At 36.2% G+C, this 25,279-nt stretch overlaps 1 protein-coding gene and 1 long non-coding RNA gene across 3 annotated transcripts in view; one reads left to right on the top strand and one right to left on the bottom strand.

Annotated features, from left to right (window-relative positions):
- Positions 1–25,279, top strand: part of ERCC6L2 (ERCC excision repair 6 like 2) — a 375,244-nt gene that overhangs the window by 332,752 nt on the left and 17,213 nt on the right. The gene's annotated exons all lie outside the window — the stretch shown is intronic.
- Positions 3,317–5,925, bottom strand: LOC140496751 (uncharacterized). Its single transcript, XR_011964386.1, has 3 exons — positions 5,731–5,925; positions 4,393–4,445; positions 3,317–3,681 (listed from the first exon to the last, which is right to left on the bottom strand). It is a non-coding gene; the product is annotated as an uncharacterized lncRNA (long non-coding RNA).

The raw sequence follows: 25,279 nt of genomic DNA, 5'->3' as shown, positions 1-25,279 counted from the left end.
TCCTTAATGTAGAAGCTGCTAGATCTTGTGTTATTCTGATTGTATTTCCACAATAGTCAAATTCTTTCTTTCTGGATCCTTGCAATATTTTCTTCTTGACTGGGGGAACTCTGGAATTTGGCTACTATATTTCTAGGAGGTTTTCTTTTGGGATCTCTTTCAAGAGACAATCAGTGAATTCTTTCCATTTCTATTTTATCCTCTGGTTCTAGAATATCAGGGCAATTTTCCTCAATAATTTCTTGAAAGATGGTGTCTAGGCTCTTTTTTGATCATGGCTTTCAAATATTCCAGTAATTTTTAAATTCTCTCTCCTGGATCTATTTTCCAGGTTTTTCCAACAATATTTCACATTGTCTTCTATTTTTTCATTCTTTTGTTTCTGTTTTATTCTTGATTTCTCATGAAGTCATTAGCTTCCATTTGCTCCATTCTAATTTTGAAGGAATTATTTTCTTCAGTGAGGTTTTGAACCTCCTTTTCCATTTGACCTATTCTGCTTTTTAAGACATTCTTTGCATTAGCTTTTTGGACCTCTTTTGCATTTGGGTTAGTCTATTTTTTAAGGTATTATTTTATTCAGTATTTTTTGGGTCTCCTTTAGCAAGTTGTTGATTTGTTTTTCATCATTTTTTGCATCACTCATTTCTCTTCCCAATTTTTCCTCTACTTCTCTTGCTTGATTTTCAAAATCCTTTTTGAGGTTTTCCATGACCTCCGACCAATTCATATTTTTCTTGGAGACTTTTGATGTAGGTGCTTTGACTTTGTTGTTTTCTTCTTCTTGTATGTTGTGATATTCTTTGTCACCAAAGTAAGATTCTGTAGTGTGCGGTTTGTTTTTTTTTACATTGTTTGCTCATGTTCCCAGCTAAGTACAGGTCTCTTTGTCAAGGTAGGATTCTCCTTCCAGTGGGGGTGGTTGTGGTGGTGGGTTTACTGTCCCAGGATTCAGGGGTTTTGTATCAACTGCTCAATCCCCCACCATATGTGGGGCCAGAGCTCCAGGAGCAGTTGCTGCTGCCACTGCTGCTGCTACTTCCACTTCTGCCAACCAGCACTTTCTCCTCTGCCCTGGGGCTGGGACCAGACCCCAACCAGACCAGGTCCCACAGAGTTTTCTCACTGACCTTCTATCTGTCTTTGGAGTTTGTGGGTTGAAAGGTCTGAAAACTCCTACAGCTGCCAGTGATTCAGTCCTCTGAGGACTGTTTTGATCCTGTCTGTACTGGTGGGGCCCATGCCAGAATGTGCTCTACTCTGCTCCCAACCCAGTGTGATAACACTTCCTGTTGACCTGCCAGGATATCTTGGGCTGGAGATTTGTTTCATTCCATCATTTTGTGGGTTCTGCAGCTGAAAAATCTGTTTTGAGTCATTTTTATAGGTATTTGGAGGGGTTTGGAGAGAGAGCTCAAAGAAGTCCCTGCTTTTACTCTGCCATCTTGGCTCTACCCCTTGTTACTTTATTTTTCTTGGGGTCTTTTGCCTTTTCTTTCACAGAATGACTTAGATGAAAATGTATTCTTCATGACTACACATGTATAAGCGATGTTAAATTGCTTTTTAAAACAAGAATGTTAAAATTGGTTTTATATGTAATTAGGAAAAATAAAATACTAAATGGGACTTTAAAAAAAGAAAGTACTTGGTTTTTGTGCATAGCCCAAATTTTACACTAATTTAAAACTGTTTGATGTTGGCTACAATATCATTTCTGTAATTCAAAATTATAATGTCACTCAGGTAGCATTTCTGACTCTCTAGTCTACTGATTCTCCACCATCTACAAATTTGTTTTTTAAATAAACCCTCTCCCCCCTCCCTTATACACCTCTATACACATACCTCCTTGTCAAAATATTGTGTGGCGTATTTAAAAATTAATAAAGTGAATCTACATTTGATTTCTATAGGGTTTTTTGAGAACTTCCTGGTACCTCTTGAGAACTTTAGAAAACTCCTGACATGCCACACAATCATTGGGAATCACTACCTAGAATTTATGGAAAATCTGTTACCAAAATCAAACTTATTTACTCTTTTGGAGAAAAAAATAAAAATATAAAATTCTAACCATATTGATATAATGCTTTGGAGGCCTTTGCTTTGTTGGGTACATTAGCTGAGCATCAAAAGTGTGCACACACACACACACACACACACACACACACACACACACACACACACACACACACACACCCCTAAATTTCATTCTGGGCAGAAAGAAATTGATGGTCAAGATTTTCATGTTTTCTTGATGAATCATTCCTCTCATCTAGGCTGCACTTACTCCCCCTCCCTCACCCCGCACCCAAAATTACTACATTTTCAGACTGTGTAAAAGAAAGTTTGTTAAGATGGATCAGAGCTTTGTGCTATTTTATCCCACCTCCATCCAAAGGCATTACTTGAGATTTCTAAAGCAGGTAAGAAAAGCAATGGATAATTCAGAGCTGGGGTGGCCCAACCTACCAAGAAGAAAGGGAATCCCTATTAGTGACTCCTCTGTCAGATGTCCTAGAATTTCACATAGCAAGCCATTAAACAGAATTTTATCTTGACAGAATACTGGATGTAGAGAACCCACTGAGCTTGGGGGTAATCTCTTCTAACCTTACACAAAGTTTATTGGGGGTTTTTTCCTTGCTGTAAATTCTGTAGAACAAATCATGCTTAGAAGTCTCATATCCTTGAACACTGAAGCTGTACAGCAACCGTCTGTGAACTGTGGCGGTTTTTGTGGTCTGGATGACTGCCCATTAAAAAATGAGCTCCAAGTTGATCTGGAGCAGATTCTAATTTAGGTCACGGGAAGCTATTGCAAGCTTCACTGTGCCCCAGTGTTAGCCATTATGTACTTAAGGTAACTGGAAAGCTTTTGGGAGTTTTTAAGAAATGAGAAATTTGCCTTGGGTCCTATGCCTTGGGGAGGAAGGGCAGGAAGATGCAATTATTTTCTTTTTAAAATATAACCCACAGCAATGGGGATTGGAGAGAAAGGCAGGGACCTTAGGTGCAAAACAATTCTAAGTGTGGTTTCAAAAGACATAAAAGACCAGGGTTCCTGGGAACAACCAAGATGTAATCCAATTTAACCCCAAAGCATTTGCTAAGCATCTTGTAGGAGGCATAGAACACTTGAGCCTGGAATCAGAAAGGCCTGAAGTCAAATGTAGCCTCAGACAGTAGCCAAGTGATGCTAGGCAAGTCCCTAAACCTCTATTTGTCTTAATTCACTGAAGTAGAAAATGGCAAACCATTGCCAAAAAAAACCCCTGAACAGTAAGGGTGTGCCATGGTCCATGGGGTCATGAAGGTCAGACACAACTGAATGAATAAACAACATTCTAGGCACTGTTCTAGGTATTAGAAATAAAGAGACAAAAGGGGAAAAGTCCCTACCCCACTTACATTGTCAAGACCAATGTGCCTGAACAAGACAGGATGTCTGTAGTCATATTCTACACCTGTGTGAGGTGTTTCAGCATTGGGGGGACATTGAAATGACTAGTAACCAAATCTGGGAATGATTACTCAGACAATAGTGAAACTCGGTAGTTTCCGTATTGAACTAGGTTTTTATTTTTACAGTAAATTGTACTGATATCTTTTGGTTTTGCATCACCTAAATTTCTTGCGGTCTTCTTCCTCCTTTACAGAGAGTCATCCCCTTTTTAACTAAGAATTTAAGATAGAAAAAGAGGAAGAAAAAAGTAAATAAAGTAAGATAATCAAGACATTGACAAGATAATATGTGTTCAATGTTCCATCCATGTGGACCCCATTCCAAACCCCCCACCTCCTTTCAGAGGGGTGGGGTGAGGTGACTTCTCTTGTCTCTTCTTTGTGGCCAAGCTTGTTCCTTATGTAGCGATTGACTCTGGCCTTACTCTCTCAGGGCAACACTGGCTATGTTTACCCTCAGGGTTCTAGGTCTCTCCTTGAGTGGCTGAGTTTGTCTTTCTGTAATGGTATCAGCTCATGTCACCTCTTTGAGGTGCTCATCCCACTGTTAGCTGCCCATACTTAATTTTCCAGTTATTTTTAACCAATTTCTATCAATTGACTTTTACAAAGGCATATTTACTTAGCATACATTGTAATAAAAGAAGTACAGAAATTTTGCCCAGCACCTCAGGGGCCTGTTGTCTCTTCTACCAACTCAGTCCCTGGGGATAATGGACTTAACACAGTTTCTACATGGCAATGGCTCCAACAAATTTACATGTTTATGCAGTATTACTTTTGGATGAGTTCACATCTTAGCTATTGCTGGACTGGATTCTGAAAATATCTCCTCTATCTCTGAGGGCTAGATTGGCTACAAACTGATTGGCTACAACCCTCCAAATGGACTCTAGCCACTCTAGCCACCTTCTGGTGACTCACCCTTCTGACTTTTTGAAGGTCCGAAGGTCACAGCTATCTCCAGTCTCCTCCACCTAAAACAGGAAAAAACAAACAATGAGGACTGTGTTCATGGGCCACATAGCAGCCTTAGCTGGAGATGCCTGAGTTTCTCCCCTTTACAACATTGCTTCTCTTCTCCCATTGGAACAGAGCCAGGAGGGAAGGAGTCAGACCAAAGGTGCTAGCTCTAGCTGATAAATGCCTTTTGAATGTACCCCAGTTCTGCTTACACAGTCTATCACATAGCTAGCAGACTGGAACCTGTTACAGAAAGCCTATGCTCGTTCTGGATCTTTCCAAGGCTCTTCCATTACATGCCATCATACCTCCCTGGATACAGGCTCCCCAGCCTCTTCCCACTTCGATATTACATCAGTCATTACATACATACATTACTCTGATATCTGCTCACCAGCTTTTTGTTACTCTTCTAACTTTGTTGCATTCATTTTCTTATTTTTTTCACTTAATGTTATTTTATTTTTTCCAATTACATGTAAAGATAGTTTTCAACATTCATTTTTAAGAGATTTTGAGTTCCAAATTTTTCCATCCCTCCTCCCCTTCCCTCTCTCCAAAATGGCACAGTTTGGTTACCCTTTGGGCATGGTTCCAAATTGCTCTCCAGAATGGTTAGATCAGTTCATAACTCCACCAGCAATGTATTAGTCTTTCAATTTTCCCACATCTTCTTTAACATTTTTTGTTTTCCTTTTTTGTCACATTAGCCAATCAGATGAGGTAGTCCTCAGAGTTGTTTTAATTGTAGCATTCAATTTTAGTAGTTTTGTGGAAGTTATTCTTTCCACTTACATTATTGTAGCTATGATATGTGTGTACATTATATAGGCATTTGTATACATATGTGTGCATATATGTATATGTAGGAATGCATACCTACATATATTATTTTCCTGTCATTGGGCTAATTTTTCAAAGAGATTGGATACATGACTTGACAGAAAAAAAAGAGAATTGGACACTAACTTTTGGAAACTTTAAAGAATGACTGGAAGATCTTCCTACTTGAAGCAAGTAGTTGTGACAGGAGATATAGGGAAGAGAAGGAGAGAGAGAAGTATAAGCACAGTTGGTGAAAACCCTAAAGCCATGTTGTAGCAAGCCCTAAGTTTTTTATTAGGGACTGCATGATGTAGAGCATCTTTGATGCAGTTCTTTAAGCTTCAGTATTCTGGACAATTTGGAATAGTTTTTGAGAGGGCCAACCATGGCATTTTAGATCACCATATGGCAGATCTCAGGGTCCATTTGATCCTAATCCTCTTCAGCATCTGCTTTCTTATTCTTCAAGCTTACCTTATTGTAAGATCAACCCTCTAGAAGTTCTCTGCAACATTTTTTCATTCCATGCTCCTAGGAGCAAAAAAATGTGCAAATATACACCATCAATATTGTCATGAACTACTAACAATTATACGTAAGAAACTTATACAAAAATAGAAATTTAAAAAGAATGATATAGAATGAAATAATATTTGATCTTCTGATGAACAGGAGATCTTTACTGAGTGGAGTGCTACATAGTCAGACCTTCACTTTAGCTACTTAGAGGATGACTAGAGAGGAGAGAGACTTGAGACAGGGAGACCAATTAGGATGCTGTGGCAGTAGTCCAGGTGAAGGGTGGCTCGCTATACAAGTAGAAGTAAAGGAATGGATGTGAATGATTATTATAGAGGTAGAAACAGCAAGATTTGGCAGCTGATAATATATGTAGGGGAAAGGAAAATGAGGAGTAAAAGAAAGTTTCAAGGTTACAAAACAATGGCTAGAAGGAAAATGCCTTCCACAGAAGTAGGAATGTTTAGAAAAAGGTTGGGTTTTAAGGGAAAGGGAATAAATTATGCTAATGCAACTAAGAACACAATAGAAATACCTTTGAAAATAGAAAATACCCAAACTAACACAAACAGATATCTCAGAAATGGAAATAAAACTAGCTATAAATGAATTACCAGTGGGGGAAAACAAAAACTCCTGGTCCAGATGGATTCACAGGAGAATTCTATCAAACCTTGAAAGAACAGTACCAATACAGTACCAATACTACACAAATTATTTACAGAAATTGAGAAAGAAAGAACCCTACAGAATCTTCATGAGATAAATATAGTCCTAATGCCTAAACCAAGGAAGGATAAAACACAGAATGAGAACTATAGATCAATATCAATAAATATTGATTAAAATTTTTTAAATAAAATTCTGTAAATTTACAGCAATTCATCTTAGAAATTATTCATGATGACCAAAAGAGATTTATAGTAGGGATGCAATGATAGTTCAATGTTACGAAACCAATCAATATAATCATTAAAAATAAAACTATCGAGGATTGCATGGTTATCTCAAGAGACTCAGCAAAAACCCTGGACAAAGTTCATTTATGCAAAAAAAAAATTATGTAATGCATTAAGACCTCTTTTAAATACAATACAAATAAAAAAGTATTTAAAACCAGAAGCAAGTATTTGTACAGTGTAGATGAACTAGAACCTTTCCAATAACTATGAGAGTAAAGCAAGACTTCTCACTCTGTCCCTGGTAGTTGATAAAGTTTTGAAAATGTTAGCAGTCACAATAAATAAAGAGAAAACAACTAAAGGCATTAAGATGGATTTATAAAGGAGATATAATTATCCCTATTTGTTTATAATATGATGGTTTACTAAGAAAATCCTAGGAAATCAACAAAGATCCTAATCAAGACAATAAGTTCAACACAGGTTCAGCTTCAAAATAAACCCTCAAAACCAACAACATTTCTATATAATAATAATAAAATCCATGAAGCAGAAATAGAAAGAGAAGTCTCATTCCAAATAACTGCAAAATACATAGAGTATCTGGGGATCAGTCTACCAAAACACACAAAATACTTGTATAGATTCAATTTCAAAGTGCTCCTTAAAGAAATAAACACAAACATGGAGAACTATTCAGGGCTCATGTCTAAGCTGTTCCAATGTAATAAAAATGACAATCATACCAAAGTAAATTCATACTTTTGATGCTACACCAATCACATAATCAAAGGAATACTTCCAGAACTCAACCAAATAATACAAAATTTCATTTAAAAATAAAAATTCTGGAACATCAAGGGTAATTAGGAAAAGAGGTAGAACTCAAAGGGAAATAGCACTTCTAGGCCTCAAACTATATTATAAAGCAGCAGTCATCAAAACCATCTGGTATTAGTTAAAAAAAAAGTAGACCAAGGAAACAGATTAGACAAGGGAGAATCAGAAACAATGGAAGTCAATAATAACTCAATGTTTGATAAACTAGAAAACATAAGTTAGTTGGAAAAGAACTCTTCATTTTTTCAAAACTGCTGGGAAAACTGGAAAGCAGTTTGGCAGAAATTAGGCTTAGACCAACATATTATACCATATTCCACAAAACATTCTAAACAGATACATATCCTTAGTATGAAAAGATCATAGTACAAAAGCATTAGAAGAGAGGCAGATCATATACTTCTCACAGCTATGAGTAGGAGATGCATTCTTAACCAAACAAGGGATAGAGGCAATTACAAAGGATAAAATAGATAATTTTGATGACATGAAACCAAAAAGCTTCCAAATATACTCACAAAAAGAATTAATACCCCCAACATAAGAAGGGAAGCAATCAAATGGTAAAAAACATCCTTATATCAAATTTCTCTGATAATGATTTGGTAGCCAAGATATATAAATTACTTATAAATGTATATGTACATGCAGACATGAATATATGTATAGATATAGAATGTATACTACAAATATGTATATATATGAGACTGTGGTGTATGTTAATAGGAGGATGTGGTATTACACATCTCACTATACCTCATTAAATGCCTTTGTTTTGAACTAATTATATCCCTTGTTTACTAGAGAAAAAGTACATATTTTAATGGGGACTTGTGAGCTATATTGTTCTGAGTGGATAGAGATCCACAAAAACATTAAATCTGAGAGCTGTCTTGGAGAAGTTCCTTGTTTGAGAGAGGTTTCTCTTTAGGTACTGGAGATGTAAAGACAAAAGAGGGACACTGTCCTTTCCTTAAAGGAGCCATGGTAACTACATTAAAGTGGCAAGGATAACAAAGTTTATGCTCACAAAAGTAAATAAAAGAGGGAGAAAGCACTGATAGTAGAGACTTAGGGAAGACCTGGGTGGGGAAGGTGGATACCTAAGCTTAGCTTTGCAGGAATATAAGGATTCTGAGAGTCAGTGATGAGGATAGGAATACACACATCCCAACCAGTCATCCCAACTAGTTAATTGACAATGTCTAGGAACTAAGCCTAAACATTCAGTGAACAATTAGTTGAACTAACTAGTAATAAATAACAGGCTACATAATAATTCATTTGATATTTATGTATATATAGAGAGAGATAAATTCTGCAAAAATAAAATCAGCCTTTTCACATATTATTAGTAAGACTCAGTGGGAAGAGATTTAGAACTTCCATTCAAAATATCTACAAGATACGTAAAATTTCTTGCTTCTAAACTACCAAGATGCAACTAGGACTTACATGGATACAATGATAAAACTCTTTATAGAAATAAAGAAAGACTTAAATAATTGGATAACTAATCATTATTCGTGGTTGGACCATATGACTATCAAACAATGATGCTACCTCAGTTTACTTATAGATTTAGAGCCAGAAGTATTCAAACAACCAAAGTATTACTTTTTAGAACTAGAAACAGTAATGAGCTTGTATTTTAGTGAGAAGCTTCAGATTATTAAAATCATAGTACAGTTTTCCTAAGCCAATTCAGACGAATTCATAATTTAAGCAAAACTCTCAAACTAGGGAAAGGATAAGCAAAAAGAAGCAGGACAAGGAAAGAGAATTTGGGGGTAAAGAGTGGCACCAAGATAGTTTAAGTAAAACTAACAGTAAGGACAACGTACTGACTTATAAAAGGAAGGACATTGTTGAAATCTTAAAAAACCAAAACTCTAAAGAAATAATAGAGGAAAATCACAATCCCAACTCTCAAAATTTTATACATATAAATGGAATAAACAATATAATAAAGTGAAAGAGGAAGAATGTGTAAGAAAACAAAATCTCCAACATATAAGAAATACACCTAAAAAATAAAAGCACATTTAAAATAAGACTGGACCAAAATTTTCTATGTATCAAGTAAATTTTTTTAAAAAAAGAGTTGCAATCATTCTATGGCAAAACAAAAATGAAAATCCATAATCTGTTGATGATAAAAGATTACTGAACTCAAGGGACTGGGGCATTGTACCTACTTGTCCATAAGTGGCCCTTATGTTCTGGAGTGGTTCAGACCAGGTTCAGTCCTAGGAAGTTGTAATGCTTCTAACGAGAGGAGGAACAAGTTCTCTTTTCTCATGTTATCTAACTTGTAAACACTTTTATCCTGGTATGTTGGGAGACACATTACTTAAAGCTTCAGCTTGGACTCTTGTTTACATCTCCCTGAAGGTGGAGTGAAAAGGTATTTCATGTGTAATGTAAATCAGATATGGAACAGATATTTATATTCTACACAATAAATAAACGCTACCAGACAATTCACAAGACAATACAAGATTCAGTGACAGCTTACAGCTAGGGTGGTGCAGTGGATAGAGAGCTGGGCATGAAGTCAGGAAGACTGATCTTCCTGAATTCAAATCTGACCTCCAACACTCATTAGCTTTGTGACCCTAGGCAAATCACTTAACCCTGTTTGCCTCAGTTTCCTCATCTATAAAATGAGTGGAAGAAGGAAATGACAAACCACTCCAATATCTTTGCCAAGAGAACCCCAAATGGGATCACGAAGACTCAGACATGACTGAGTAATAGATTACAAACTCCTTATGCTCCCTTGGGAGATTGATATTTAAACTTTATCAAAAATATAATGAAAATGGCAGAACTGACAATTAGGCATTTTACATTTGACTACTGCTCTTCACTTTCCATACAACTCTTTGTTCACATTGGCTGGTAAAAGGGGCAAGGCTTGAGCTAAACTGTTTATTGGTGGTTACCTTCTCTAAGACTGCTGGAGTCATTGCTGGAGATTCCTCCCCTTGCTGCCAGTCAGTTCTGACTTGAGGGGAACCAGGACATGTGGATTTGTCAAATTCACAAAATCACCTCCAAGCCTGGAAATGCCTGCCTCAGGATAAATTCCATTTTGCTTATGATTAGGAAAAAAACAAACTCAAAATAAATAACCCAAACCGAGGCTCAGACTTGCCTAGGCAGGATATAAATTTTAGATACCATGTGTTTATGGCTTCATGGTAGCCAGGGTAGGATTTAGGCAAGCAGCTCTAACTCAGCCTCTGTCAGGAATCAACTCAAAACAATCCAGACATAATTCACAGCCAGAAGGGAACAGATCTCTGAGGGTTGATATACTCTCTTTTAAATATTCACTGAGTCATTGGCAATTACAGTTTGATAATCAATAAGGAGACTTCATCATCTCAAAATGTAAGCCCTTCAGCACCAAGTCACATATGACCAGAAGCTTGCCCCAAAATTTCCTCAACCAGGGCCAGAAATAGCAGCTTTAAACCTGCTTCATGGGATGGTCCTTGTGACAACAACATTAATAGAGATCACCAAGGAAATTATGTTCAAAGAAACAATAGGCAATGACCCGGTATCAATACTAAACATATACACCAAATTATATGGCATCTTAAATCATTAAGAAAAATTTAACTAGATTGCAAAAAGATATATGTCTGTGTGTATATGTATACACATACATATGTATACATATATGTGTGTATAATAACAATAATAAGAGGAGACCTTAATGTTTTTCTTTCAGAGATAGATAAATCTAACAAAATGATAAAATTGAAAGTATAAACTGAACAAACTGTCAAAAAAAATTAGAGCTGAAAGGTTGATGTTGAATTTTGGGTCGGAACCACATGATACCTTCACAAAATAGGCCATATACTGAGAAGTAGATAAGTTGCAAATAAATGTTTAAAAAGCAAACTATTTAATTCATTCTTTAAAAACCGGAGCATAATAATAATTATATTATTTTATATTATATTGTATTGTATTATATATTATATAAGATCCAGATAGAGAGCTGGGTATGGAGTCAGGAAAACTGATCTTCCTGAATTCAAATCTGGCCTCAAACACTTATTAGCTTTTTGACTCTACGCAAGTCACTTTACCCTGTTTGCCTCAGTTTCCTCATTTGTAAAATAAGCTGGAGAAGGAAATGACAAACCACACCAGTATCTGGTATAATAATTATATAGTAAACAAGTCATGAAAGAACAAATCATAGAAACAAGGATTATGTAAAAACAATGACAATAATAAGGCAGTAAACAAAAATTTCTATAGTACAACAAAAAGTCCCTAGAAGAATATATCCCTAAGAATATACATTAGCAAAATTGATAAAGAGCATTAATGTATCAATTTTTCAATATGAAAGTAAAAAATGAAGAAATCTAAAATGTGCATAAAATAAAAAATTCAAATAAATTGGGAGACATGGGACTATAGAACCAATAAATAATTAACTAATAAAAATAAAATATATTAAAATAAAAGCTGGTTATTTGAAAAAGACTAATAGGATCAGTAAACCTCTGGTCAACCTGATTTTTAAAAAGAGAAAACAACTCAAAATATTCAAATGAAGTATAAATGAGATGAAATTACAAGGGAAGAAATAAAAAGAATTCCCCAAATCAAAGATATACAGATATGCCAGAAAAACTGAAAATTCATAAGAAATGATTACCTTAGAATGCCTAAGCAAACAGATCACCAAGTAAAAATCTTAAATAAGATATCTCAGAAGATAAAATTGTACCAGCTTTAAAGGAACTACTGAACGGGAAAATACCTGGTTTTGATGGATTAAAGGGAAATTCTATCAAACTTTTTAAAGAAAAATGAATTTGTGCTCTACAGCACAAATGTGATTTTTGAGATAGTGCACACATTTTTTAAAAATTAAAAAACAAAATATTCCACCAAATACCTTTTATAGTCAAATGTAATCCTAATGCCTAAACTAGGGAAAAATAAAGAAAAGAAAAAGAAGCAGATATAATTTTAATGACTATCAGCTCAAAAATTTTAAATAAAATCATAACTAAAAACATAACAATTTATCCAAAGAAATCATTCTCCATGATTGAGTTGGATTTATATCAGGGATGCAAAGATGGCTTATGCAAACAATTAACTTAGAATCATTAGGAAAACAATATAATTAGCAATAGGAACTGTGTCTGTGATTTCATTGATAATGAGGAAATACCCTCTCCCACTGCAGATCAGCATTGCAATTTAGAGCCTTAATATAGTTGTCTAAAGTGCTTAGAAGTTAAATGGCTTTCAGAAACTGAACACAGATCAATGCCTGACACTGCACATAAGAATAAAGTCCAAATGGATACATGATCTAGGTATAAAGATTGATATTATAAACAGATAGGGGAGCAAGGAATAGTGTATTTGTCAGATTTATGGAGAATGGAGAAATTTTTGACCAAACAAGAGATAGAAAATATTATGAAGTGCAAATGGATAATTTTGATTATATTGAATTGAAGAGTTTTTACACAAACAAACCCACTGCAACCAAGATTAGGAGGGAATCAGAAAACTGGGAAAAATTTTTGCAGCTAGTGACTGTGATAAAGGCCTCATTTCTAAAATATATAAAGAATTGAGTCAAATTTCCAAGAATACAAGTCATTCCCCAACTGATAAATGGAAGAACGTAAAGCTACCTATAGTCATATGAAAAAAATGCTCTAAATCACTATTGATTAGAGAGATGCAAATCAAAACAATTCTGAGATACCACATCCCACCTATAAGATTGGCTAACATGACAGAACAGGAAGATGATAAATGTTGGAGAAGATGTGGGAGAGTTAGAACATTAATTCATTGTTGGTGGAGCTGTGAGCTGATCCAACCATTCTGAACCCAAATCTTCATGGCTCTAAGGTCAGCTCTTTACCCACAAAGTCAGAGCTGCTTCTCTAACATAATTAATCCTATTCTAAACCTCCAAAACCATATGATTATATCAGTAAATGAAGGGAAAGCCTTTGACAAAGTATTATTTTCATCAATGATAAAAATAGCAAAAACATATTGATAGAAGAACCTTTTTTTCTATGATAAAAAAATCTAACTAAAGCCAAAAGCTAGAGCTATGAGCAATAAGGGTACTTTTCACACTAAATACAAGAGCAAAACAAAAATGTTCTCTCTCTTCCCTATCTTGACCCCTTGCTGAACCAACTCCGGTCTGCACTATCTTCCACATGGATTCCCTTGCTCCCTTTTCCTATTGCCAATTTTGTCTTGCCAAGTCCTGACTGGATTATTCTCATCATGTCTCTTTCATTCCTTTTCCTGTGCTCCTAAATGGAGATGTTAAAATGATGAAACAATGCCAGTTGGGCCTACTACAAATTTATTATTATATAAATTTAACTGAACCTTCACTACAACAAGACAAATATTCTATTCCTCCCTAATTGGTTTGCAGACCCACTCTCCACAAGTGGCTCTTCCAAATCTCATCTCTCCTCAAGTCTCCCACTTAAACTCCTCTCCCTATCCTCTCAAGTGAGGACCTCACCTTATATCTCACTGAAAAAACATGAGTCCATTCACTAAGAGCTTCCTCTTCTCTCCTCTTCTTCATCTCACATCTTTCTCCATTATCTCCTCCTTCACTCCAGTCTCAGATGAAGAGGTGGTCTTTCTCCTTAACAAGGCAAACCCTTGATCCCATTCCTTCTCTAGAAGATATTCCCCACTATCCTTTCTCTCTCCCTCCCTCCCTCTCTCTCTCTCTCTCTCTCTCTCTCTCTCTCTCTCTCTCTCTCTCTCTGTCTCTCTCTCTCTCAAGTCTTTATCTACTTTCTACATCTCCACTACATCAAACATGTTGATATCTCCCTCATCTTAAAAACAAAACCCTGACTTGATCTAATAATCTTGAAAAATAGTTCATTATCTCTCCTCCTCTATGTGGCTAAACTCCTTGAAAAAGACATCTGCACTAGATGCTTCTACTTCTTCCTCTTTTCTAAAGTAGGCTTCAATTGAAACAGCCTTGTCCAGAATTACCAGTGACCTCTTACTTTCCAAATCAAATGGTTTTTCCTCAATCATTATCCTCCTTGACGTGTATGTAGCATTTGACACTGTCAGTTACCTCCCTCTGGATACAATCACTTCTCATGTCTAGGTATTCATGACTGCCCTTCCCCTGGTTCTTCTACCCAGCTAATCACTCCTCAATATTGTTTTCTTATTTTTTCATCCTTGCCGTGCCCTCTAATATGGATGTCCTCCAAGGCTCTGTTCTTAGATCCCTTCTCTTTCCACTCTGTGCTGTCTCACTTGGCAAAAATCATCTGCTGCCACGGAATCAATTATTATCTGTGTCCAAATGATTCACAGGCTTATCAGTTCAGTTGTACTCTCTCTACTGATCTAGAGTTCTGTATTTCTAACTGTCTCGTCATCTTAAATTAACTATGTCTGAAAGGAAACTCACCCTCCCAAGAAAAAAAATTCCCTTATTCTAAATTACCCTATTGTTGTCAAGGGCACCACCATCCTCACAGGCAACCAAGTTCACTTATATTGGTGTCATCTGATTCTTTAGCCTTATTTATCTCACATATCTATTGTCAGATCTTATTTTACCCTAATCACATTGGTTTTATAGTCTGTTTTCTCTACTCATAATCACAACTCTGGTTCATGGACTCATCACCCCTTATCTGTACTATTGCAATAGTCTTCTAATGGTTCTCCCTGCCTCAAGTCTCCTCCCACTCCTGTCTATCCTTCAGTCTTCTACCAAGGTGTTTTATCTAAGAGATGTGACCATGTCATTCCCATTCCCCAATAAAGTCCAGCCACTCCCTCTTACCATAAGAATGAAATTTAAGTTCCTCTTTGGCCATGTAAATCCCTTCATAATCTGGTTCCTTCCTCCATTTCTAGTTTTCTTACACCTTAATTCCCTCCCCACAATTAATTCCAATATTACCTAAACTATAAAAATAAGAAAAGAAAAAATCCTTCCAAATACTTTCTATCATGCAGATATGGTCCTAATAATTAAATGAGGGAGAAAAAAATCAGAAACCAGCATCTTTAATGAACGTTGATAAAAACATTCAATAAAATACTAGAAAGAGGCTATAAGATATTTAAAAGAGTACACATTATGACCATGTTGATTTTAAACTATGAATTCAGGGTTGGTTCAATATAAGGAAATCATGAACATAATGGATCACATTAATAACAAAAATAATTTTAAAACACACAATTATAGCAACAGATTCTGAAAAAAGCTATTGGCAATAGCCAACATCCATTTATGTTTTTAAAAGAACAACTTTAGATGGCATAAGAATAAATGAACCTTTCCTTTACATGATAAATATAATCCATCTTGTTCCAAGAGCTAACATTATATGTAAAGGAGAAATAGTAAAGGTAAAGAAAGGTTGTCCATTATCACAAGTATTTATTTGATATAGTTCTATAAATACTAGCTATAGCAATACAATAAGAAAAAGGAATTGTAGGGATAAGCTTAAGAAAAGAGGGGGAAATTATCATTTTTACAGGTCGTATGATTGCCTATCTAGAAAACCCAAAAGAATCAACTAAAATTAATTGAAATAGAAAACAAATTTAGCAAAGTTACAGGATATAAGATAAGCCACATAAATTATTGTCATTATTGTATGTTTCCAATAAAACCCAGTAAGGGGAGATGGAAAGAGAAATTTCATTCAAAATAACTGCAGAATACGTTAAGATATGTGGAAATCTCTCTCTACCAATATCATAAATATGAACTATATAAATACAACTATGAAATGCTTTCATTACAAATAAAACTAGTCTAAACAATTGGAAAAATATTGATTAATCATGGCTAGGTAAGAAGAACATAATAAATATTGCAATGCTACCTAAATTATTTTTCTCATTCAGTGCCATACCAATCAGACCAAAGGATTATTTTATAGAGTTAAAATAAAAATTAATGAAATTCATCTGGAGGAACAAAAGGTCAAGAATCTCAAAGGCAATAATGAAAAAAAGTAGGAAAGAAGGAGATTTAGAAGTAACATTTCTCAAAATATAACACAAAGCAATAATCTTCAGAAGCATTTGATACCAGTTAAAAAAATAGAGAGGTCAAACAGTGAAATAGTTTAGGGAAATAATATTCAGAAGCAAATGACCAATGTATGATAAACCTAAAGACCTCAGCTAGTAAGGACTCATTATTTGATTTTTTAAAATACTAGAAAAAAGATGGATATAAATCTGGAAGAAATCAGATTTAAACCAGCACCTCACGCCATATACTAAAATAAGCTCCAAATGAATATATGACTTTCATATAAAGAGTCACATCATAAAGAAATTAGAGGAGCAAAGAAGAAGTTTCCATTTGGACATATAAATAGGGAAAGAGATGGACTAGAGAAGATCACAGAAGATACAACAGAATATTTTGATTACATAAAATTTTAGAAGGTTTCTGTACAAATCTAATGCAGTTAAAATTAAAATGGAAAGTTAACTGGGAGAAAATCTTTAAATCAAGTTTTTGGGATAAATATATCATTTCTAAGATACATAAGGAACTGTTTCAAATTTATAAGAACAGGCTCCCTTTTCCGTTTGATAAATGGTAAAAGGACAGGTTAGTTAGTTTTATTGAACTTTTTAATTATTTCTTAGAAGGATGGCTTTCTGGAAGGAGGAATAAAGAATGACCCAATAAAAAATGAAGATTTTGTAAAATAAAAGATAAGAATAACTTTTTTTTTTTAAAGACAGTTGTTGCAGTTAAAAAGATGAGTCACGATAATTCCTCTCTGAACGTAGGCTTAGGCTCATACTTGAACCTTTTCTTGGTTGGGAATACCTACTCAAAAGTTCATTCCATTAGTATGGCTTTCTCTATATGATGATAAAGGATCATTGAGTCCTTTCTAGTACAAGACAAATGTTGAAATTTGCCTTTAAGAACTATCAACTTACACAAATTGTGACAGTTAGACACATCTGGACTAAGCAGCCCAAATTCTCCTCCTCCCCCTCCTTCTATAATCTAAGGAGGATTAGACTATATGAGTAAGGGAGGTGTTGCTTGCCTCATTGAGGCTTATGCTCATCTCTCTTGATTTAAAACACACACATGCGTGTGCACACACACACGTTTGTGTCTGTGTGTGTCTGTGTGCGTGTCTGTGTGTGTGTGTATATTTGGGCAAGGTCTCGTCCTCAAATATCCATCTAGTTTCTTAAAAGGCATGCACCTTTTACTTCCAAAATGTAGCTCCAGGCTTTTTATGCCTTCCCAATAATTTTAAAAATATTTCAAAAATGAGCTTTTATGAAGCAGTAAAACTAAAATGAGCCAGATTCTTCTAGTGCTCAAACAGCTCACTGAAAGCATGCAAAGCACTTTGGGAAATGCCATTAACTCTTTCAGATCTTTGAGAATTAAAGTGCCTTCCAATAGGATCCTACCCTATGGGGAACATAAGTGACACAACAGTTCTATCCTAAGAAGATTGTCAGCAGATTCCATAACCTTGTTTATTATTTCAGGCACAGGGAACAAAGGGAGAAAGTTTAAGGGAAAGGGGTAGCAGAATTGTCCCATTTGAGGATGATCAAGTCCTCTACTTCTAACCTTCCTCATTCAAGCAATCAGCCTTCACTTATTCCACTACTCAATTAGAAAATTGTTTTGCTTTACCACAGAAAGTAGAGCTAAAAGCAATAAGTAGAAATTGTGCAGATATAGATTTATTTTTGATATGCGGTAAAACTTAACAGAACTCTTCAAAAGTAAAGTGGAATACTTCTATAAGTGTACACTAGATTGAACACTTATTGAACATATAAAGAGAAATTTTATTCTAATTTCACTTGGACCAGATAACCAATAAGGTCCTTTCAAACTCTGAGGTTAACAGGAAGGGGAGGAAGGAGAATCAAACAATTTTGCTCCTCAGATACTATCACCTATAAAAATGGGGAGCAAGAGAACTAAGGGCTAAAATAAAGTTGCTATATTATCTCTAGGTTTAAGCTCCCTGTGAACCCCTTAGACTATGGGCTACTTGAGAATAAAGACTGTCTTTTGCTTTTCTTTGGACCTTGGCACATAATAAGTATTTAATAAAAATTTATTGATTGACTGCCTGTCCACAATTTTGACAGATAATCAAGAACTTACAGGAGATAGCAGGTATACATTAAGAAGCTTGACTTCTGTCTTCTTCTGTGATTCGAGAACCTCAAGGGAATAAGGGTTCACAGATAAGGGGGAAGGGAGGATTAAGATGTGCTTCAGTTTCAACTACTGGGTCTGCTGATATTTTTATGCTGTTACCAATCTAATTAAATTGTTCTTTAAAAAAAATTATATTGAGATCAGAGTGAATGTTAATAGCTTGAATCTACCAGAGGAAGTGGCAAGTGGGTACAAATAACATGAGCCAAAGATTGATGAGACACTCTAGAGACAGAGTGCAGGAATAGTAGGAAGAGGTTGTAGTGCTGAGTGATTGGCATCCACCAGGTAGCTGTGTTTTTAAAAGGATTCCTGACTAAGAGTCAACCCTCTGTTGATGATACTCTTGTCACTTAAATCCTTGAATGACAGTCAGAATCAAAGTTTTTCTAAATCTCCTTTATCTATAAGAGTTTGAAAACTACCAATATTGTTTTAGACAACTGGGACTAGTTCTCATTCCATGATGAGACTGTGAAGCAGGATATTGGTAGAGGAATTAGGTGTACTATCACTCATCTTAATTTATGGAGTAGCCATTCAGTTCTTGGATTCAACAGAAGAAATGAGATGTTCTTTGCTGCTGTTCTTGGAGAATGTATCCAGGTATCATGCTACCCACTTTCTAAGTGAGGAAACTGAAGTTCAGAAAAGTTGAGTGTGATTTGCCCAACTTCATAGCTTAATCATAAATTAAGAGCTGGAAGAGGTCTTTGAGGTAGTATAGTCCAAATCCCTGTTTTGATAGAGGAAGAAACTAAGACCTAGAGAAGCTAAATGACTTTTGCAGGGTCACACAAGAAGTTAGCAAATATCAGGCCATGGATTTAGTAAGCATCATAGACACTTTAATACTTTAAAAGATCTGTGCTTTCCACCATGTGGTTATGTGGGGATTGTGACCCTCCACACCTTAGAAGAGTTGATGTCTCCACCTGGCAGGAAGCCACTTGAGTCCTAGAAAGGACATGTCCCAGAGACATTGCAGCATTGGAAGGTGATTCAAGTGGGAAAGGGAGGAGTCTGCTGAACATTCCAAGGAAAAGCTTTTGATCTGGTGGGTGGTCTGAAATCTGAAAACCTTGATGTCACAATATTGGAATGCTGGAAAAGTTAGAGAAACAGTTTGGCATTGTGCAGAATTTTCAGCAAACTTGGCATAAATTCATCCACACACTCCAGTACAAAGAGGAGAATTGCTTTGAGTTCATAAGCTATACAGCTTATGGAGGGTTTGTGCTCCTGAGCCTAGAAGGTAAGGAAGTGTTGAAGCCAGACAATGTAGGCAGTTTTAGGTTGCTCCAAGTTAGTAATGCACTGATAGGTAGCAGGTAACCATTGCTACTGGGGTAACAGTGAATTTAGAGTAGAGAAAATACTAATTAGATACAATGAGCTGATCAACAAGCTACATTTGAGCAAGAATCTGTTTTCTTAAAGAGAGAGTCTAGCCAAAATGATACCCCCAAACACCTATTAAAACATTATCCAAGACACTTTCAAGTGTATAGTATCAGCCGCAGAAGCTAAGCGAGAGTCCACGGGCTGGTCTCAAAGATCTGAAGTCAGTAGCTCAAGGAAATTCTCCTAAGAAACGGAATAATGGGCAAAACCACTGCTCCCAGAGGAACAGAGAATTGTAGCACTAGAGGTCACAGCAGCCTGAGCCAACAACAACAGCAGCAGGATCCAGCCAAAAAGGCAGTGCTGTCTTTTGTTGTAACTGTACTAGAGTGGAAGGAGCTTTAGATTTGGAGTGAGATGACTTTGGTTAGAGCCCCGGCTCTGCTCTTAGCTACCTGTATGGCATTGGGTGAGTCACACTCAAACCCTTCTCTGTCTCACTTCCTTATCTGTAAAATGAGAAGGGTTAAAATAGATGAACTTTGTGGTCCCTTGGAGTTCAAACCTATGATCCCATAAGATAGATGTACATGCTGAATGCACTCACAATCCCAAAGTAAAATGTCTGGCCAGAGCTGCTAATGTAGACAGAATCAGGTGAGTGGTTCTCAATGTCATCTTATGTTTAAATCAATATTTCAAAGAAATCTTGGTATCAACCAAGACTGACCTTTTGGTTTCTAATTGCTTACCTCCCAGTTCAGAACTGGCCCCAATTTTTTCAGGCTAGAAATATCATAGTCTCTATTTTCTAGCATCTATTGGCCTCAATCAGGATCTGACTCTGTAGCAGCAATGGTGTTTTCTTTATCCTACCTCCTCCTCAACTAATCATTCTGATTTAGGTTGTGTTTGTCCTTCATTCTCGAAGAGGACCATGACATCAGAGAGATGATGACATGACTTGCAGTTGACTTTGATTTGAGTGAGGGAGAGCTGTGCAAGGTCACCAGCCTCACTTTCTCCTCCTGAGCCATCTGGGTCCAGTGACCAGATATTCTTCAGGATGACTGAAGATGGCCCAGGATGCAATGGGAGACCTTGGCCCTTTCAGGCTAAGATTGAGTAACTTAAAGAAGCATATTCTGGTTTAGAATTCTCATCCAAATAATCTCTTTGTCCTGATGCCACTCCCAAAATCACCTTTGTTTATTTTAGTCCTTCCCTTCCTGAGTCCCTATACTTTTCCACCTTCCCTCTTCATTGTGCTTTTTAGAACCCCATTCCATAGTTAACAAATTTCCCTTCACCCTAGACCTCCTTCTCTTACACTCTTTTCATATCATAGACACTTCCTCCAGGAAAATGGCCACTCTCTCCAGTACGGAGCACTCATCCTTTCATCCACCCTTGACACCCTGGGCCTTTGATCTTCACTGTCACTTCCAGACCCTGTCTCTGCTTTCATCATTAGTGATCTCTCTTCTTTTGAGGATCATCATCATATACAGTGGTTTTCTTAGGGTGTTATTACCTCACTTTCCCCCCACATATGGCCAGTAAACAAGATGAAATAGAAAGCCTAATACAAGGAGACAACTTTTTAAACCTTATTGGTATTATTGCAGTTTGGTGGGGGGTAAGATCTATTACTGGCTGTGGCACTGAAAGGATAGTTTATTAAAAAATAAACAGTACAGGTAAACTGAAGTGGGTTTGAGGATTAATATTGCATATAATATGATATACCCATAAGGAAATCTAGGAATGAGATATGGGAAGCCTGAAGAAGACCATTTGGCTGGAGATTATAGGGTGAAAGGATTATATATGTAGAGTTGATAGGAACTTTAAAGGCCACATAGTCCAACCTCCTCATTTATAAAATGAGGAAACCAAAACTCCAAGAGGTGAGAAAACTTACTCAAGGTCACACAGACACTACAGCCAAAATTTTAACCCAGGTGTTCTGACTCCAAATCTCACATATTTTCCATTATGTCATTCTGATCCATGAAGGCAGAAAAAGAAGTGATATTGTCATAAGAGTGTACTATAGTGGCTTAGACAGAAAGAGGAATTAGATGGTGAGTCTGGGATCACAAATCACAACCCAGACATTAGAGGCATGATATAGTAGTGATGAGGGAACATCACTTATATGAACATCTGCTGGTGTGTTCTCTCTGCCAAAAGCAAAACAGTTAATAATTTGTTTAAGGATATGAATTTTTGTTTAGGGACTGTTGTGGCTGCATCCCAAAAGTGTTTGTATATCACTGTTGTCATTTTCTTTGATGAAATTATCTATTGTTTCTGTGATTTGTACTTTGAACTACAGATTCTTCAGGATTAAATTATTTAGTATCCATCTAAGCTTGAAAACTTTCTTCAAAGAAGCTTTATTGATTTCATTACATTGTGGTTAAAATGTATGTAATATTTCCATTTCTCTACATTTATTGATGAGGTTTTTATTCCCTAGTACATGGTCAGTTGTCATATAGGTCCTACACACAGCTAAGAAATGCATATACTCCTTTTTATTCCCCTTCATTAATTTCCAGATATGTACTATACATAACATTTCTAAAATTCTGTTCAAGATTTCTAACTTCCTTTTTGTTTATCTTTTTGTTAGATTTGTTTAGATCTAGAAGGGTTCACAACTGTTATAGTTTTGCTTTCTAATTTTTTCTTCAATTTGATTAATTTTTCCTTTAAGTTATACCATTCAATGCATATGTATTTAGTATTGCTATTATTCCATTTTTATAGTACCTTTAAGCATAATGTATATTCCCTGTTTATCTCTTTTAAGCATGTCTATTTCTATTGCTGCATTATCTGAAATCATAATTGCTACTTTTATATTTCTGAGCTTGACTAAAACAATAAATTCACCTCTAGCCCCTCATTTTAACTCTGTGTTACTCTTTATATTTCAAGTGTGTTTCTGGTTAATTACATATTATTAGATTCTTCTTTCTTATCCATTCTGCCACTCATTTCTGTTTTACAGGTGATTTCATTCTTTTTGTGTTCATAGTTATGATTGTTAATTATGTTTTCCCTTTCACCATTTCCTCTTATACTTCCATCTCTTTGCCCCTGTAACGGTAATTTAAATGGGAAAATCTTTCCCAGTCATCAGTAGGTCCATGTGACCTGCTTAAATCACATGGAAGCCTAAGTCACATGTGGTGAGAGGAGCTTGCTGAATGGGTGGAACTGGAAGGGTGGAGCAGAGCTGGGAGAAAGCTGGTCAGGCTAGTCAGAGCTGTGAAGGACACAGGCAGGCACAGTTAGGCTCCTGAGTGTTTGTTTGTGGGAAGACTCCAGCTAGGGACGAGGAGAAGGCTGGGAAATACCTTTGTCCCCTACAGTGCTAATATGTATTTACTTCTTGGCTACTATGATTGATTTGGCTTTCTGGTTTGGGGATTTGGCTTTCTGATGTCTGAATAAATGTTTTTTTTTCTGCCTTCTCTGTGGAGAGTCTGTTTTACTTTGAGATGCAGAACTATGCCGGCATATTCATAGTCACCACCAGTGCTGTGAATATCACCTTGGCAATACAGCCCCTGACCTATATTCCTCTTTTCAAAGAAGACCATCAAAGAGATGTAATAAATCCTAATGATTGGTAATTGAAGGGATCTCTTTCCTTGCTACAGCCTGTCTTCTCTTCCCCTCAACCAGATCCTAATAAATGGTTCTTGCTCATTCTTTATTTCCTTTTGATCTCCCTTACATTTCACCCTATGAATTTGAAATTTATTTTACTTATGATTATTCTCTCCCTGGTACTACAATCTCTCTTAAACCTTTCTCTCCCTATCCCTATTCCTGCCTATTTTTGTGTTGTGTTTAATGTATTTCTATACCAAATTCTGTGTGTATGTATGTATGTATATATGTGTGCATGCATGCGTGCATGTGTGTGTGTGTGTGTGTGTTCAATCTTTCTTTGTCCAGTTCAGGTAGAAGGGAGCTTCATATCATGCCTATTACCCTATTTCCAACTTCATGACTGTGTATTGATGAAAGACAGCATGGCATAATAGATAAAGTCCTGGTCATGGATTCAGGAAGACCTGCATTCAAATTCTACCTCAGGCATTTACTAAATGTGTCCAGATTATTTAACCTCTCTGTTGACCCTCTTGCCTCATTTGTAAAATGAGAGGGTTGGAATCAATGGCCTCTAACATCCCTTCTAAGGTCTACATCTATGATCCTATGACCTTTTCACTCAACTCATCGATGAGAAATAGTGAGTTCCCCTCCTTTCTCCCTCCATATTTTGTTCCCTTTTGTTTTCTACTTTTAAGAAGAAAGGCAATAAGGATTAAGCACCTACTATGTACCAGGCATTATGCTAAATACTTCACAAATATTTCATTTGATCCTTGCAACTATGCTGGAAAGAATTGTTATCCTCATTTTACAGCTGAGACAGATTAAGTGACTTGCCCATATTAAGTGACTCTACACCCAGTGCTCTATCTACTTCACCACCTAGCTGCCTCTAATATCATTGAAACAGAACAAAATTACCATCAGGGATCTGAAAGTAGACACTTATCTTTCTCCCCCATTAGAATATAAGCATTTTATCATCATTTGGCACCTTCCAGTTGCTCGATTATGTTTGTCTTTTTACATTCTCTTGATTTCATTTCAAGTTTTATATATAATTTTATTTTTTCATGAGGAAATTAGTAGAGAACTGAAGCCCTCCCCCATAACAATGACTTGCAAAGGGGAAGCAGCATAAAGGTTATCATCAGAGATATCAGAACAGAAAAAGAAGTAGGTGAAAAATATAACAACAGTGAGAAATGATGGATGATCAGATCAGTTGCTGTACTGGCAACCACAGAGTGTTAAAAACAAAAACAAACAGAAAACAACCCTAGAAAAAATTCCCTAGCACATTGTGAGGAACCTTTCTGGAAGTATTAGGGAAGGACAAAAATCACACAGGCTAAGAAATCCTAGACCAGATGGAGTGCAATCTACACTTATGGAGGAAGAGTAGCCATACCAGTGGGCCCATGGATGGAGCAAAGAATTGAGTACAAGATAAGGGGTGCTACTTGTCTGCACTCTTCACCTTGGGTATCCTCTGACTCTGTGT

Source organism: Notamacropus eugenii, chromosome 3, assembly GCF_028372415.1.
Source record: "Notamacropus eugenii isolate mMacEug1 chromosome 3, mMacEug1.pri_v2, whole genome shotgun sequence".
NCBI classification, from domain to species: domain Eukaryota; kingdom Metazoa; phylum Chordata; class Mammalia; order Diprotodontia; family Macropodidae; genus Notamacropus; species Notamacropus eugenii.
The sequence above is the reverse complement of the archived record's forward strand: the minus strand, read 5'-3'. Positions and strand labels throughout refer to the sequence as shown.